The sequence below is a fragment of the Procambarus clarkii genome, chromosome 55 (assembly GCF_040958095.1).
Source record: "Procambarus clarkii isolate CNS0578487 chromosome 55, FALCON_Pclarkii_2.0, whole genome shotgun sequence".
Classification (NCBI taxonomy): Eukaryota; Metazoa; Arthropoda; class Malacostraca; order Decapoda; family Cambaridae; genus Procambarus; species Procambarus clarkii.
The window spans coordinates 12,515,632-12,533,402 of record NC_091204.1 but is presented as its reverse complement, the minus strand read 5'-3'; the positions used below and the strand labels follow the sequence as shown (position 1 = coordinate 12,533,402).

The window sequence follows — 17,771 nt, the reverse complement described above, 5'->3', positions numbered from 1 at the left end:
TACATGTGACGTCATGTAACACTGCGCGCCAAACCCAACTCGTTGGTGAGTACATATTTAATATTTAAATACGTAAAATAGCAGGCTTACCTTAGTGGGATCTTGGTCTTATTTGCATTTTAAACTTATTACGATGACCTCCACATTGATGAATGTTTTCCACATGTAGCAGTATGGTTTAATGACTGTTAGCCAGATCTTCCTGCAGTAACGTTGGATCAGCTGGTGTAACCTGGGGAAGGAAATTCGTAATTTGGCGTTACGCAAACTGACTGTTTAGGTCACAAATACTTATTTTAAAAGCTGTGTTTCGTATTTTTTAAGCCGTTTTGTATACACAAAACTGCTCAGACTCCAGACATTCGTACCGTATATCTTGGGTTTTAGATAAGGTTTTAAATTTCATATACAGACGTTCTCTATAAAGTGACCCAATCCATTCTTGGTTTAGTCGGTAAATTTGAGTTTGTTCATTATGTATGTCTACAGTGTAGACAGTGTTGTCATTTACCCATAGGACATATTAAACTAACAGGTTAGACAAATTTAACCAACAGATTAGGCAAATAATTTACAAGTAGTCTAAAAGGAATTTTCCACCTCAATAATGATATAATACTCAATAAAAATCCACTATCACTAAAAACTGGTATCATTGTGAAGAATTTGTAATTTGTTATTATTTACTGTCACTTAACCAAAGTCATGCATAACTGGGTTATGCATGACTTTGGTTAAAGTCATGCATAACCCAGTTATGCATGATAACTAATATGGGTTAATAATATTCTATACTTTTTTGGCCAACTTCTCCAAAAGGGTTGTGACCAAATATGATTCAGTGTTGTATCCAGAATGAAAAGCAATGGTAATTCAGTATTACTGAGTATTAGAGACACAGTAGTACATTTGAAAGATTGAATATCCAGCAAATTTAAAAGCCAAATATACAACTACATAACTCAAACTAATTATATCTTGATAGCTATTGTATGACATAATACAAGGTCAATTAAAGTACAATGGTACCTCCATTTATGAATTTAATCCATTCCCAGAGACGGCTCATAACTCAAAAATTCGTAACTCGAAAAAAAATTTCCCCATAAGAAATACTATAATACAGTATAAATTGAATTAATCCGTCTCACACTCCCAAAAATATTAACTTCAAAACACATTTCATACATAATACACACATATTTTGTACTACATTATGTACAAGTTATAGCTTTCCTTTATTGATGACTTGTTGGCGTATGGAAGACGGTGAGGAGGGGGGAGAAGGAGAGGTGTTACTGTTTGGAAGGGAAGTCCTCTTTCATTATAACATCAGGCAGGAATGACTTTTCTGGGGAACTCTCATTCCTATGTTTTGCCTGCATACCACTAGGACCTGGTGGTGGTTCACTGCTTGCTTGTACCTTGATACCTGCTTGATGGGGTTCTGGCAGTTCTTCTTCTTAACTTGTGAGAGTTTGGTCCACTTGGCTGTTGCTTGAAGCAGTCTTACTAAGAATCTGTCTAAAGACACTTGTTTTTCTCTGTTTTAACACTTGTCTGTAGTGAGACATCACATTCATTCACTATGAATGATCTCTTGTTTTTCTAATATGGTTATCCTCACATGTGTTTTCTTAGGTTGAACCTTACCACTGACTTTCTTTGGACTCATGGCATGATATATAATAATTACTTTTATGTTCAAAAAACAAAAAAGCTCAAAAAAATGAAATTCTTTACAAAGAATTCATGTGTGATCGTCACTAAGCGCGGGCAATTTGGTAAACTGAAGCAGGGGTCTCCCATGCCATCAGGAAACATGCGCTCCATCGACCCATACATGAATCAATAAAGTCGCAAGTCAAGGCAAATATCGTAAGTCGAGTTGAATTTTCTGATGAAATTGGAGTCGTAACTCCAAAAATTTGTTAGTAGGGACATTCGTAAGTCAAGGTTCCACTGTATATCATTCAGTCAAGTGTGACCTATATGAGAATTATTAATAATAACTTCTGTAGTTACTTATTTTAATGCATAAAGTTTTGTTAAGTAAATCTACTGATGATTGTTCAATTTCTAAGATTTTTTAAAATTTTTGGTGGTTTAAGGCACACTTAGGTTGGGTTAAGTTAGATGAGATTAGGTATTAGCTAGTGTTTGAACATCCACTTGGCTGATGATCTAGGAAATAGGTGTGCTATTCTAGAAGTTTTGCCTAATTGTATTGAAACAAATAGATATTTAATATAGGCCATAATATGCATGTTTATGTTGACAAAATTCTCTTAAACAAATATTTGTTTTGCTGTCTGAATACTGGCACAAAATTGTCTCACAAATAATCGAACATCACCATTTTGTGGATAATATCGTTGTGGGTATTACATGTATGGTGTCTGTTCAAATGTTTATAACAAAATTTCCTCTTTCTGATTCATAAGAAAGTTTAAAACACACACAGTGTTCTCTGAATGTGCCTATGCTACCTATACTCTTCACTGGCTCTATTAGGCATTTCCTGCCTTATAGTTCTCTCCAGTATATCATTATTTTACTGTGAAAAGTTGGGACCTGGCCTTTCCAGTATTTTCTATGTACATATACAGTATACTGTATATTATGTGATACTTCTCTCGTCGTCTCCTTTCCAGGGAGTATATTTTGAGACCTTTGAAAGGGTCTCAATAATTTAGGTGCTTTATAATTGGGAATAATTTATCATGTATGTGTGCTGTATATGTTCTCTGTATTCAGCCTGCAGTTTTTCAGTGTCTTCTATGCAAATAATTTTCATGCTGATTTTTATGTCATCTGCAAAAGATGATATACTGCGATTTGTGTTTTTATCTATATACTGTGTCTGATGCAGGAATGAGAAAAAACAGTGGTGCAAGGACTGTGCCCTGGGGTACAGAGCTTTTTTTTTTTTTTTACTGTGCTTGGATTTGATTTTGTTTGACTGTTGCTCTATACATTCTGCTTGACATGAAACCCAATATTTATTGCCTTACTTTATCTGTTATTCCAATTGATCTCATTTTTTGTGATATCACTCCATGGTAACACTTATCAAAGACCTTTGGAAAGTCGTATATACTTCATCTGCATTTTGTTTGTTCTTCTAATGCTTCCATGATTTTTGCCATAGTGGTCAAGTTGCTGCGAAAGGTATGTTCTTCCCGCGCTAAATCCATGTTGACTTGGATTGTGAAGGTCATTGTCCTCCATGAAACTGAAGATCTGATCACTCTTTCAAAAACTTTTATTACATGTGATGTTAGTGTGACTGGTTTATAGTTTTTAGCCAATGCTTTGCTCCCTTCCTTGGATCGGGGTGCTACATCTGCTGACTTAAATCCTTCTAGTGTCTCCCCTAAATCCAAGCTATAAATGTAATACCTTCTGACCCTTCCAGTCAGGACTGCCCCATGTCATCATGGAAATTCTTGCAATAATAAGCTGTAGAGAAGCTCTATAAAACTCTGCACCGATTGGTCCTGCACAGCCACACTCGATGTTCAAAATGGTCTTAGACCATTACTCTCTGCCATGCTACAACTTGACTAATGCAACTCTTGACTAAATGATGTAAAACACCTTCCAAAGGATAACTAAACTTTTCCTTGTATCTTCTATCATTCCTCGGTTCTCTATATAAGTGTCTGATTGTAGATGCTTGGTGAGCATCTACAAATTTCTGCTAAAATTTGAGAGCAAATCCTAGTATGTCTTGTTCAATGGAAAGTCAGGGGCCAGATTCACGAAGCAGTTATGCAAGTACTTATGAACGTGAGCATCTTTCCTTAATCTTTGATGGCTTTGTTTACAATTATGAAATGGTTAATGAGCTCCGAAGCACCAGGAGGCTGTTTATAACAATAACAACAGTTGATTGGGAAGTTTTCATGCCTGTAAAGTGTTTAATAAATGTAACCAAAGCCGTCGAAGATTGAGGAAAGATGTACACGTTCGTAAGTACTTGCGTAACTGCTTCGTGAATCTGGCCCCAGGTGTCCCACACCAATGAGACATCTCCCTGCCCTCCTCGGTAGTCACGTGACATTGAGTCACCTGTTGATTTGCTCACTGCTTTCAACTTGGTACTAATCATGCTTTGCTTTCTTATCCAGGGCTTTTCTCACCCTCGCTTCCACTCCTTATTGGTGGGAAACTCTGCTGAAGTGGAGGTGACATGACCTCCATATTGCAAAAAATGATAAATAGGCTAACCCCCTTAAGTTAAGAATTTTTAAAACAGAAATTTCTCCTAAACTGTGCAACTTGCACACCTACTTGAATTGAAATGCTCAATGGACCATCAAGTATGTGCGTGGGGTGGGAAACTGACTTGGTATTGGGAAAGGTACAAACGAGACAGCGATAACAGTGGTAGCTAAGGACTTGGTGATATTGTATTTAGATAATAACTTGCCTAGGCCAACCTAGGCTAATACAGAGTTGAATTTGAGTATTGTACAAATATTTTCATATACCCCTGTATTTGAATTTGGAGTTACAGTGGGGCCTCGATTTATGATGGTAATCTGTTCCCAGAAACGTATCATAAGTCAAAAAGATTTTTTCCATAAGAAATAAAGGGAATTGAATTAATCCCTTCCACACCCTCAAAAATATTAACTTAAAAATACATTTTATTCAGAATACAATTTTTTTTCTCTTAACTACAATACAGTACATATGTTTATCTTACCTTTATGGAGGACTCTTGATGGCCTATGGGGGTTAGTAGGAAAGGTGTTACTGTTTGGAAGGGGAGTCCCCTTCCATTATAACATCAAGCAGTGAAGACTTTTCTGGGGTACACACTCTGGCATGTTTTGCCTGCATACCACTAGGACCTGCTTCTGGCTCATTGCTTGATTTTCTCACTAGAAATCGTTCTATTGAAGATTGTTTTTCCCTTCTTTCCAACACTTGTCTGTAGTGAGGCATCACATTGTCATTAAAAAGATCAATGCAATGGCCTGTTACAGCTTTATCTGGGTGATTCTTTTCAGCAAAATTTTGCAGTTCTTCTCATACTGCACACGTTTTCTTAATTAATGAGGAAGGGACATCCTCTAATGCCGCCGCCTCCTCTGATGATGATGATTTGTTGTACTGCCTAGCTAGTTCAACAACCCTCATACCATTTCATGCTTATGAATGATCTCTAGTTTTTCCGCTATGGTCATTCTTACATGTGTTTTCATATGTTGAACCTTACCACTGACTTTCTTGGGACCCATGGCGATATATAATAATCAGTTTTATGTTCAAAAAGCAAAAAATCACCACAAAAATGGAATATCTTATAAGCGTGATCGTCACTAAGCGGGCAGCTCTAGTAAACTGAGACAGGTCGGTCCGCATGACCGGGATCCATGCGCTCGGTCGACCCAAACGTGTACCAACAAATATCGTTAGTTGATGACACTATCGTAAATCGAGTTGCATTTTTCGATCAAATTTATATCGTAACTCAAAATTATCGTAAGTCGGGGCAATTGTAAGTCGAGGTGCCACTGTATGTATTGTCAGCTTTTGCCTTTGCTGGAAATGCTGTGTCTGGTTAGCTTAGTCAACTTTGTCATCTGGACCCATGTTTGATTCTCTTGCAGGGCAATGTGTTTAGGCATGTTTCCTTAAAGCTGATGGCTCTGTTTACCTAGCAGTGAATGGGTACCTGGAAGTTAGGCAAACGATGTTGGGTTGCATCCTGGGGAAAGTCAGTCATTGGCCTATTAGAAACCTTGATAAGCCTAATAGGCATTGTATCCGCTGACAATGAGAACCCAAAACCTTATGTACATGATTTGTAAAAAATATTATCAATGCCTTTCTGTATTATAGTTTGCAGGCCCAAACGGTATAATGTATAATGAAAATATTTATCATGATTCGTTGGTTATGTATTACTTATAAATTTAGGATAATACAATCGACCTAGTCTTTTGATAATATATTCATGTAAAAATGATCATAGTTTCAGAATTTCACTAGAATAGATATTGTGGCATTTGTTATCCCAAACAATAACCAGTGCAAAATATCCTGGCAGGACTTTGATAAGGATGTCATTCTAATAGATCGAAACTGTGATTATTATTATACAGTACTGTATAAGATAAGATTTTGGTAGGGTGCATTCTTTGAGACACCATATAAAATGGTTAAAAAAAAAAAAAAACTTAGGGGAATGTTTAATTTTAAAAATTAAATATATTAAGACAAAATGTGTGTCGGGTATAAATGGGTAGGAGACGGGGCATAAAGAGCTAGATCTTGCTCTCCTGCAGCAACCCATCCTCCTTTAGATAGTACTTTTTGTAACTATGTGGACCATCGCACATATATTGACGTAATGGACAACTAGAGAGAATTTGGGCCTATTCACTTTATAGAGCCCAGAAAAAGTAAAGCTAAAAACCAAATTTAAATATTCATAGTCATATATATACGATTGCCCCGACTTACGATAATTTCGAGTTACGATATAAATTTGATCAGAAAATGCGACTCGACTTATGATACTGTCGTTGACTAACGATATTCATTGATACCCATTCGGGTCGACCAAACGCATGGTTCCTGGTGGCACGGGCAGACCTGCCTCAGTTTACCAGAGCCGCCCGCTAAGTGACGATCACTCCTGTAAGAAATTCCATTATTGTGGTGATTTTTTGTTTTTTGAACATAACAGTAATTATTATATATCATGCCATGGGTCCCAAGAAAGTCAGTGGTAAGGTTCAACCTAAGAAAACACATGTGAGGATGACCACAGAGGAAAAACAAGAGATCATTCATAAACATAAAAATGGTATGAGAGTTGTTGATGTAGAAGATCCCTTCCTCATTTACTAAGAAAATATGTGCAGCATGGGAAGTATTGGAAACTTTTGCTGAAACGACTCACCCAAATGAAGCTGCTGTAGGCCGTTGCCTCAACCTTTTCAATGACACTGTGATGCATCACTACAGACAAGTATTGAAAACACTTGAAAAAAAAAGAAAAAAAATGTCTAAAAGGTTGATTCAGTGATTGTCAGGTAAGATGCTACATTTTTTATAAAAAAAAGATGCAATAAAAAAATGAAAAAAATTGAAAAAATAAAGTGTCTAAAAGGTTTGTTCAGTGGATGTCAGGTAGGCTGCTTCATTTTCTATAAACAAATAAAAAAAATAAAAAAAATTAAAAAAATTAAAAAAAAGAAAAATGGCTAAAAGGGTCATTCAGTGGATGTCAGGTAGGCTGCTCCATTTTCTATACAAAATTAAACAAATTTAACAAAAATTAAAAAAACTGAAAAAAGAAAAACAATCACTGCCTGATGTTATAATGGAAGGGGACCCTCCGCCCAAACATTAATATTTGTCCTCCTCCTCACAGTCTTCCATATGCCAACAAGAGACATTAATAAAGGTAAGCAATAACTTGTACATACTTTAGTACTAAAGATTTGTGTGAATTAGGTATAAAATTTACTTTGAAGTTAATTTTTTGGGGACTGTGGAACGGATTAATTCTATTCACATTATTTCTTGTGGGAAAATTCGTTTCGACTTGCGATATTTCAACTTACGGTATGTCTCTGGGAACAAATTACCATTGTAAGTGGAGGCCCCACTATATTTTAATTGCAGTAGTTAATATATAATCCACTGTTTTTAATAGCAATGAAACATTATAGGGATTTATTATATTACAGAATGCATTTTGATACTATACAGGTACAGTACTACAAAGTATACACAATAATTGTGTAACAAGTGTAAATAATTTCACATTGTACGTATAAACATGCGACTGCATGACTTAATGCATGAGGCTAACACGGCATTAAGACGAAATTGTGTGCTATTTTCCCATTCTTTTTACGCTCTGCTTACAGAAGAATTTTTTTTTTTTTGTCGTCTATGGTGGTATGTCTGATTTTGTTTTTATTTTTGCATCTCAAGGGGGTTAAGATCATGCACAATAAATATTGATTTAAAACTATTTAAAATTAAGAATGTGACAAAAATGAAGTATTATAACAATATACTGCTCTGTAAAGTCAAAATAATACTAAATGAAGCACCACCACTTTCATCGTTCATGCAAAATTCCTTCTTACTCAATGTCAATATTGTATTTTTTTTTTTATTTTATGATTATTCTGTGGTGTGTTTATACAAGGCTTAGCATATTATCAGTGTACAGGCATGGTAGTTATGCTCTGTAACACAATTTTTGTTCATGGGCAGTGTTATTTTCTGATTGCTTATTGCTTATGCCTTCAAACTATAGAAATTGGCTATTCTTCCCCCCCCCCCTTCCCTCCCTAAAACTTTGCCTTATCTTTTCTTAAGACAGCTTAGGGTAGATGTCTTGATGGTATTTGAAAGCTGCCGAGTCTGTTTCTAGAGCCTGTGACACATTGTTTCATAAGTCGGTAGCCTTCAGATACTGTACTTTTAAGACATCTTCCTTAAGTTGTCTTAGGCAAACGTCAAAGTAAAGTTTGAGGGGGAAATAAGCATTTTATATATCTTGGAGCCATAAACAATCAGAAAATAACACTACCCAGGAACAAATTTTTTTTTATTTTAGTGTTAAAGTATTTCTATAAATAATTCATTATTTAATGAATTAATGAAAATACATATACTGTACTGTAATTCCAAAATCCTTATTGCATAGAATCAAGATTTTATCCTATAGATTTGAATGATGTTTCAATATTTTTTTGCTAATACTAAATAATGTTGAATAATGCTGCATGATATTTGGATTAGAGTGTACAGTATGCATACATTGAAATTATGTTGTCTGAACTAATGTAGTATCTCACTCATGCAATATACTGTTCAGTAGCTATAAAACATGCTACTTTACTATTACAGTATATGTTTGTCTTTTAATTAAAAAAATATTACCATACATTTTAAATATGCTTAAAGGAATGCCTGCTGCCTAAGTATTCAAATATATTACACACAGAAATCAAAATTGCGTGATGCATCAAATGAACAAATCCACAAGGACCGTGACGAGGATTCGAACCTGTATCCGAGAGCATCCAGCGTCTGGCAGCGTCTGGGATGCTCTCGGACGCAGGTTCGAATCCTCGCAACGACCCTTGTGGATTTGTTTATTCAAATATATATATATATATATATATATATATATATATATATATATATATATATATATATATATATATATATATATATATATATATATATGTCTGAAAACTCACACCCCAGAAGTGACTGCTCCTGGGAGTATGGGTTCGAGTCACTTCTGGGGTGTGAGTTTTCAGACGCATATAGTCCTGGGGACCATTCAGGCTTGTTCGCATTTGTGTTCCTCACGTGTGCCCCAAAGAATGAGGTGATTTGATAAAATGCTATGCCCAAGATTACCATCCGAGTTGCCGGCGGGGAAGTGGTTCAAATAGCTTCGGCTATCACTTCCTTTTGTCCGGCCGTGATGGTCAAGCGGATTAAGGCGCCCCGTAGTTACCAGTTGCGTTGCTCCTGGGAGTATGGGTTCGAGTCACTTCTGGGGTGTAAGTTTTCAGACGCATATAGTCCTGGGGACCATTCAGGCTTGTTCGCATTTGTGTTCCTCACGTGTGCCCCAAAGAATGAGGTGATTTGATAAAATGCTATGCCCAAGATTACCATCCGAGTTGCCGGCGGGGAAGTGGTTCAAATAGCTTCGGCTATCACTTCCTTTTGTCCGGCCGTGATGGTCAAGCGGATTAAGGTGCCCCGTAGTTACCAGTTGCGTTGCTCCTGGGAGTATGGGTTCGAGTCACTTCTGGGGTGTAAGTTTTCAGACGCATATAGTCCTGGGGACCATTCAGGCTTGTTCGCATTTGTGTTCCTCACGTGTGCCCCAAAGAATGTGGTGATTTGATAAAATGCTATGCCCAAGATTACCATCCGAGTTGCCGGCGGGGAAGTGGTTCAAATAGCTTCGGCTATCACTTCCTTTTGTCTGGCCGTGATGGTCAAGCGGATTAAGGCGCCCCGTAGTTACCAGTTGCGTTGCTCCTGGGAGTATGGGTTCGAGTCACTTCTGGGGTGTGAGTTTTCAGACGCATATAGTCCTGGGGACCATTCAGGCTTGTTCGCATATATATATATATATATATATATATATATATATATATATATAATATATATATATATATATATATATATATATATATATATATATATATATATATATATATATATATATATATATATATATATATATATGTCGTACCTAGTAGCCAGAACGCACTTCTCAGCCTACTATGCAAGGCCCAATTTGCCTAATAAGCCAAGTTTTCCTGAATTAAAATATTTTCTGTAATTTTTTTCTTAAGAAATGATAACGCTACCCATTTCATTATGTATGAGGTCAATTTTTTTTTACTGGAGTTAAAATTAACGTAGATATATGACAGAACCTAACCAACCCTACCTAACCTAACCTAACCTATCTTTATAGGTTAGGTTAGGTTAGGTAGCCGAAAAAGTTAGGTTAGGTTAGGTTAGGTAGGTTAGGTAGTCGAAAAACAATTAATTCATGAAAACTTGGCTTATTAGGCAAATCGAGCCTTGCATAGTAGGCTGACAAGGGCGTTCTGGCTACTAGGTACGACATATATATATATATATATATATATATATATATATATATATATATATATATATATATATATATATATATATATATATATATAATGTATACATATATATGGGGCCTCGTAGCCTGGTGGATAGTGCGCAGGACTCGTAATTCTGTGGCGCGGGTTCGATTCCCGCACGAGGCAGAAACAAATGGGCAAAGTTTCTTTCACCCTGAATTCCCCTGTTACCTAGCAGTAAATAGGTACCTGGGAGTTAGTCAGCTGTCACGGGCTGCTTCCTGGGGGTGGAGGCCTGGTCGAGGACCGGGCCGCGGGGACACTAAAAAGCCCCGAAATCACATCAAGATAACCTCAAGGGGGGTACCACCACTGGTGCAATTATAGGGACCCACAGCCTCAGAGAAGGGAACACAGAGCATTCAGGGAAAACTTACCATTTAACTCTGAATACGTAAGAGTGTTCGCTTCTACCACCCCCCTTTTTTATGGTGTACACTTTATTATGCAAGGTTATACAGTTACATATCTGATTTTATACAAAAAATTAACATTAAGAGGACCCAAAAAAAAGTTCGCTTCCTAGAGGCTGTAGATTTCCTCGAACTCCTCCGACGCCGGCCAGGAACCAAGGATGCAGCTAGCATTCCCCCTCTGGATCGCGACACTGAGGCGCTGAAAGAGAAAACTTGCCGCTCTAGGGTCTCTTGTGGTGTCAATGAGCTTGGAACCAAGATCCTTAAGAAACCTTCTTGCACTCTCTCCCCATGGGCCTAGGGTCTCGGACCCTATTGGAACGAAGTTGTACCGATGATCTAATTGCTTGTACTTGGCTGACTTGTCTCTTTCTCTGTGTGTTGCTGCGGCTCCTGCTGTGCCGGCAGAGAGGTTGATGTATGTGGTTGCCAGGGTGGATACACAAGTATAGTCCCTTGCCAACTGTCTGCCACACTTCCACGGACGCAGTATGATTCTGTCTGGTCGGCCGGCAAAGCTAACAGAGTCCACGGTTCAGTAGGTTGCGGGGCTCTCTCTCCGCTGGACACTGAGCAGAGGCAAGGCTTCTTTTAATGATGTCGTTGACTTCGTCGTGTCTAGTGTGCCAACCACCAGATTTTCCACAGTGCAGGCCATGCAATCCATATTCGTCAGCATCTGCCTCGCCGCAAATACACCTATGAACAGTATAGATAGGGGCAGCAAGACGGAGAGCGAAAAACAACTGGATTGTTTCTTGGCTTTCGGCATGGCTGGTCTGAGTGCTGGGTCTGCAGTGGCACCCCATTTCGTGTCGCATTCCGTGTAGTGGGGGTTCTGTATCCCCGCTATATCACTCAGGGTGTCAGGTAGAATTTCCTTAACCAGGTCATCTGATGCTGAGGAGGAAGACAGGAAGGTTGGGACAGCAATTTGGGTGGCGGTGCGGACACCCAAGCCACCGAGCCTAACAGGAAGAGTTGCTTGTTTCCACTGGCATTCGTTGAGGGAGAGGCTATATATATATATATATATATATATATATATATATATATATATATATATATATATATATATATATATATATATATATATACATGTACATACATGTATATACGTACTGTATACAGTATATGCAACTAGCGATAACACTGATCATAGATGTGCGGAAAACCACAGTGAAATGGGAAAGGAGTTGTAATTTTGCAGCCGTTCAAACATTCATCAGTAACTAGACAGTCTTTGAGGGTCCCGGTAGTACAGTGGAGGTCGTTCTCTACGCACAATCAAGAATTCTGGGTTTGAATCCCGGGCGGGACTGAAATGGTTGGGCACATTAACTTTCACATAATTCATCTGTTCACCTAGCAGCAAGTAGGTACTCAGGAGATAGTCAGCTTGTTGTGGGGTTACATCCTGGGCGGGGTCAGTAATTCGACCCTGAGGGGGGGGGGGGGGTGCTGGGGGCTCGATAAAAATCCTAAATGTATGAATACACTCTGGCTTCCCGTCCCCCAACACAGTGAATTATTTTTATTATTATTACCATTATTATTTGATTACTTTATGACACCTTGATAATATTATGTTTTTACTCTTCTGATTGCATAGTGGGAGATATTGTTTTGTATCCATTGTTCATGTTTTGTTTTTGGTGTTGTGGGCACTGGCGCTGTTGATGCTGTGTTGGGCTTTTGTGGGCTATCCATAGGCGTTTTTTTTATGCTGTGTTGGATTCTGACATTGTATCTATGGTGCTGTTGATGCTGTGTTGGGTTTTTGTGGGCTATCCATAGGCGTTTTGTTATGCTGTGTTGGATTCTGACATTGTATCTATGGTGCTGTTGATGCTGTGTTGGGCTTTTGTGGGCTATCCATAGGCGTTTTTTTATGCTGTGTTGGATTCTGACATTGTATCTATGGCGCTGTTGATGCTGTGTTGGGCTTTGACGTTTTATCTGTTGATATATGCTTACAATATTTTTCTAAAAGACTGGCAGCTTCAGCTTAGTTACCACACTGTAAAGGGAGCTCGTCCTCGAACCTGTCCTCAAAGCAAATATATTATCGTGAGAAACCACAAACCCCCTCAGACCACCTGGATAGTTAACTAGATATTTGTGATAGTCTAAAAGCATATTACAGTTCCTGTAATGTCTACCTTTAAACTGACACGTGAACCTTTGTTCTGAAAGAGATTATTCTCAAGCTATACCTTTATTGTATTATAAACTGTTTAAAATATAAAAAAAAGTATTTTCTGAAAACGTTTTCTTTGGAGAATTTGGTGTCTATAAATAGAATTCTCGGGTAGACGCAAATAGTTTTCGAAGTCCATATTTCACATCGTCAATAATACACAGTATTATTGTAACCAAACACAATGAAACCTAAACAAACCCAACCAAACCAAACTTTAAGCTAAAGTAATCTTAACCTAACCTAACTCATAGATAGAGAGTAGATAATAGCACTTAATTATATAGTCATTCTCAATCCATTCCCATGTACAGAAAATGTGTAACTCTTGAGACAAAATTCAACACATTTTGAAATAAAGTTGTTTGTGTAAAAAACATTTAAATAGCTGTTTTTCCATCATAAATTAGTATTTTAGTGGCAGGGTTGTGATCAAGCAGTGTGTAGACTGTCAGGCAGGTTATTGAGGTGTTAGCACAAGTGGGGTATATATATCTAGTCGTAAATTGGGCAGTAACCTTTAAGAGCAATGGCGGGTGTAATTATCCCCCGCACGCGGGTGTACATGTGCTCCACTTCCTGTGTAGCTTGTGATGTACTGCTTGTGTGGTGGTGGGTATGGTGGTGGTGGGCCGTGGTGGTGGTGGTGGCTATGGAAGTGGTGGTGGTGGTGGGCCGTGGCAATGGTGGTGGTGGGCCATGACAATGGTGGTGGTGGTGGTGGTGGGCCATGACAATGGTGGTGGTGGTGGGCCATGACAATGGTGGTGGTGGTGGTGGCCATGGCAATGGTGGTGGTGGGCCGTGGCAATGGTGGTGGTGGGCCGTGGCAATGGTGGTGGTGGGCCATGACAATGGTAGTGGTGGGCCATGGCAATTGTGGTGGTGGGCCATGGCAATAGTGGTGGTGGGCCGTGGCAATGGTGGTGGTGGGCCGTGGCAATGGTGGTGGTGGGCCATGGCAATGGTGGTGGTGGGCCGTGGCAATGGTGGTGGTGGGCCATGACATTGGTAGTGGTGGGCCATGGCAATTGTGGTGGTGGGCCATGGCAATTGTGGTGGTGGGCCATGGCAATTGTGGTGGTGGGCCATGGCAATGGTGGGCCATGGCAATTGTGGTGGTGGGCCATGGCAATTGTGGTGGTGGGCCGTGGCAATTGTGGTGGTGGGCCATGGCAATGGTGGGCCATGGCAATTGTGGTGGTGGGCCGTGGCAATGGTGGGCCATGGCAATTGTGGTGGTGGGCCGTGGCAATTGTGGTGGTGGGCCATGGCAATTGTGGTGGTGGGCCATGGCAATTGTGGTGGTGGGCCATGGCAATTGTGGTGGTGGGCCATGGCAATTGTGGTGGTGGGCCATGGCAATTGTGGTGGTGGGCCATGGCAATGGTAGTGGTGGGCCATGGCAATTGTGGTGGTGGGCCATGGCAATTGTGGTGGTGGGCCATGGCAATGGTAGTGGTGGGCCATGGCAATTGTGGTGGTGGGCCATGGCAATTGTGGTGGTGGGCCATGGCAATGGTGGTGGCCATGGCAGCGTTGATGACGTAACCACTCCACCTAATAGCACGTCGTATTTTGACGTACACCTTTACCTAAGGCCAAAAATCGTCGTACTATAAATTGTCAGCGGCTCGCGAAATTGACATACTGTTCCGTTTTCTGTTTTAGGTCCTCTGGTAGATTAGGATAAGGTCCCTTTAGTACAACAGTTTCTTGACGTTGGGAAATCTTAGGACGACACAGCCCGTCGTCCTAAGGTTTCCCAACGTCAAGTTACGGTCGTGCTAAAGTCCCCCTCTTCCCCACCTACCAGAGGACCTAAAACAGAAAACGGGACATAATGTCAATTAGCGAGCCACTACCATTTTCTAATACGACGATGTTTTGGCCTTATACGTCAAAATGTGGTGCTCTATTGAGGAGGAAATAGTTGTATGGTGAGGCAAGATAATGACTGGTGCTGGAGGCGATGATCTGACAGTCGTGTGCCAAGATTTGAATTGTGAGTTGACCAGACCACACACTAGAAGGTGAAAGGACGACGACGTTTCGGTCCGTCCTGGACCATTCTCAAGTCGAGTGTGACAATTGACTTGAGAATGGTCCAGGACGGACCGAAACGTCGTCGTCCCTTCACCTAGTGTGTGGTCTGGTCAACTTACTTTAGCCACGTTATTGTGACTCCTCGCCTGCTCTGAAGTGCCTCTGTAACCTTCACCACCACCGCCCACGGGGTGGGTATGGGGTGCATAATAAATGCCTCAAGTGAACTGAACTAGGATAAAGTTTACCAACCGTGTTTCAAGCGTCTTACGGGCTATTCATGCCCGTGCCAACTCTTGGGTGGCTTAATCTTTATCAATCAATCTTTTAAGCGTCACTCTCTCGAGGCTCACCATAGCCCGTGCTTCTTGCCCCGCTCCTGTGCCAGGTAAGTTACGGGCTCACCATAGCCCGTGCTACTTGGAACTTGTTCCGAATAGCTGAATCTATAACAACTACAACAGCGACACTCAGCTCTATAGTTTGTAGGAAGGAATACCTAGGCAAGTGAGGGAAGAGGGGGGTTATCTCTTGAGATGATTTTGGGGCTTAGTGTCCCCTCGGCCCGGTCCTCGACCAGGCCTCCACCCCCAGGAAGCAGCCTGTGACAGCTGACTAACTCCCAGCTACCTATTTACTGGAGGTAATATCTAGGTCATGTACGGGAGACAGAAGGGGGGGGGGGGAGGTGAGGAAGGGGAGGGGGGGGAGAGGTGAGGAAGGGGAGAGGGGGGGGGGTAGCTTGGAAGGTGAGGAGAGAGGATTTGTTAGGCAAGCAGGTGGGAGAGGCGGAATAGGTGTGAACCAGGCAGGTGGGGAATGCTGGTTTGTTAATTAGCCAATTGAGAGATTATGGATGGAGGATGTGTTAATTAGACAGGTGAAGGAGATGTTAACTAGAGGACAGGCCGGTGGAGGAGGTGTTAACTAGGCCATGGAGGAAGGTATTAACTATTGAGGTGGGGGAAGGTGTTAACCATGCAGGATGGAGCAGGGAGGGACGGGCATGATAGCGTGTACCTTGCTCATTACTGGGTGCAATTATAGCCGGATGAGCCTTCCACGCTTGCACAAGATACCATCATTATTGTCTTGCCCACACACGCCCACGCCCTCCCGCCCGCTCGCACACTCACGCCCACACACACACACACCGTTGAACAGTTGAGAGGCGGGACCAAAGAGCCGAAGTGAGTACGAGGTGAGTACAAAGAGGTGAGTACGAAGAGCACAACTGGGTGAGTAGAACTGAGTACACACACACACACACTCACACACTCACTCACTCACTCACTCACTCACTCACTCACTCACTCACACACACACACACACACACACACACACACACACACACACACACACACACACACACATAGCTAACCAGGAACCACTGGAAGAGTTTGAGATTACCAGTGGGGAAGTAAGGAAGTGTTTACTAGAGTTGGACGTGACGAAGGCTATAGGCCCAGATGGAATCTCCCCTTGGGTTCTAAAGGAAGGAGCAAGAGAACTGAGCCTACCACTCTCCATAGTGTATAACAAATCACTGGCAACAGGGGAACTGCCAGATATTTGGAAAGCAGCTAACGTAGTCCCGATATACAAGAAAGGGGATAGACAGGAGGCACTGAACTACAGGCCAGTGTCCCTAACCTGCATACCATGCAAGCTGATGGAGAAGATTGTGCGAAAAAACTAGTGGAGCATCTGGAGCGAAGGAACTTTGTAACACAGCATCAACATGGGTTCAGGGATGGCAGGTCCTGCCTCACAGGGTTACTTGAATTCTACGACCAGGCAACAAAAATAAGGCAAGAAAGAGAAGGGTGGGCAGACTGCATATTTTTGGATTGTCAGAAAGCCTTTGATACAGTGCCACACAAGAGGCTAGTGCGAAAGTTGGAGATGCAGGCTGGAGTGAGAGGGAAGGTACTCCGGTGGATAGAGGAATACCTAAGCAACAGGAGACAACGAGTCTGTGTGAGGGGTGAAGTCTCAGATTGGCGAGACGTCACAAGTGGAGTCCCGCAGGGGTCAGTCCTCGGACCTATACTGTTTCTGGTATATGTAAATGATCTCCCAGAGGGTATAGATTCGTTCCTCTCAATGTTTGCCGACGATGCAAAAATTATGAGGAGGATTGAAACAGAGGATGATAGTAGGAGGCTACAAGATGACCTGGATAGACTGAGTGAATGGTCCAACAAATGGCTGTTGAAGTTCAACCCGAGTAAATGCAAAGTAATGAAACTAGGCAGTGGAAACAGGAGGCCAGGCACAGGATACAGAATAGGAGATGAAGTACTTAATGAAACAGACAGAGAGAAAGATCTAGGAGTTGATATCACACCAAACCTGTCTCCTGAAGCCCACATAAAGAGAATAACGTCTGCGGCATATGCGAGGCTGGCTAAC

The 17,771-nt window shown here is 40.8% G+C and overlaps 1 protein-coding gene across 1 annotated transcript in view; it reads left to right on the top strand.

The window, feature by feature from the left end:
• The first annotated feature begins 4 nt into the window (after positions 1-4).
• Positions 5-17,771, top strand: part of LOC123754934 (ATP-dependent DNA helicase DDX11-like) — a 491,323-nt gene continuing 473,556 nt past the window's right edge. Inside the window, exon 1 of the mRNA XM_069305392.1 lies at positions 5-45. The gene's annotated coding sequence lies outside the window, so the exon portion shown is untranslated. The remainder of the gene's footprint in view (positions 46-17,771) is intronic.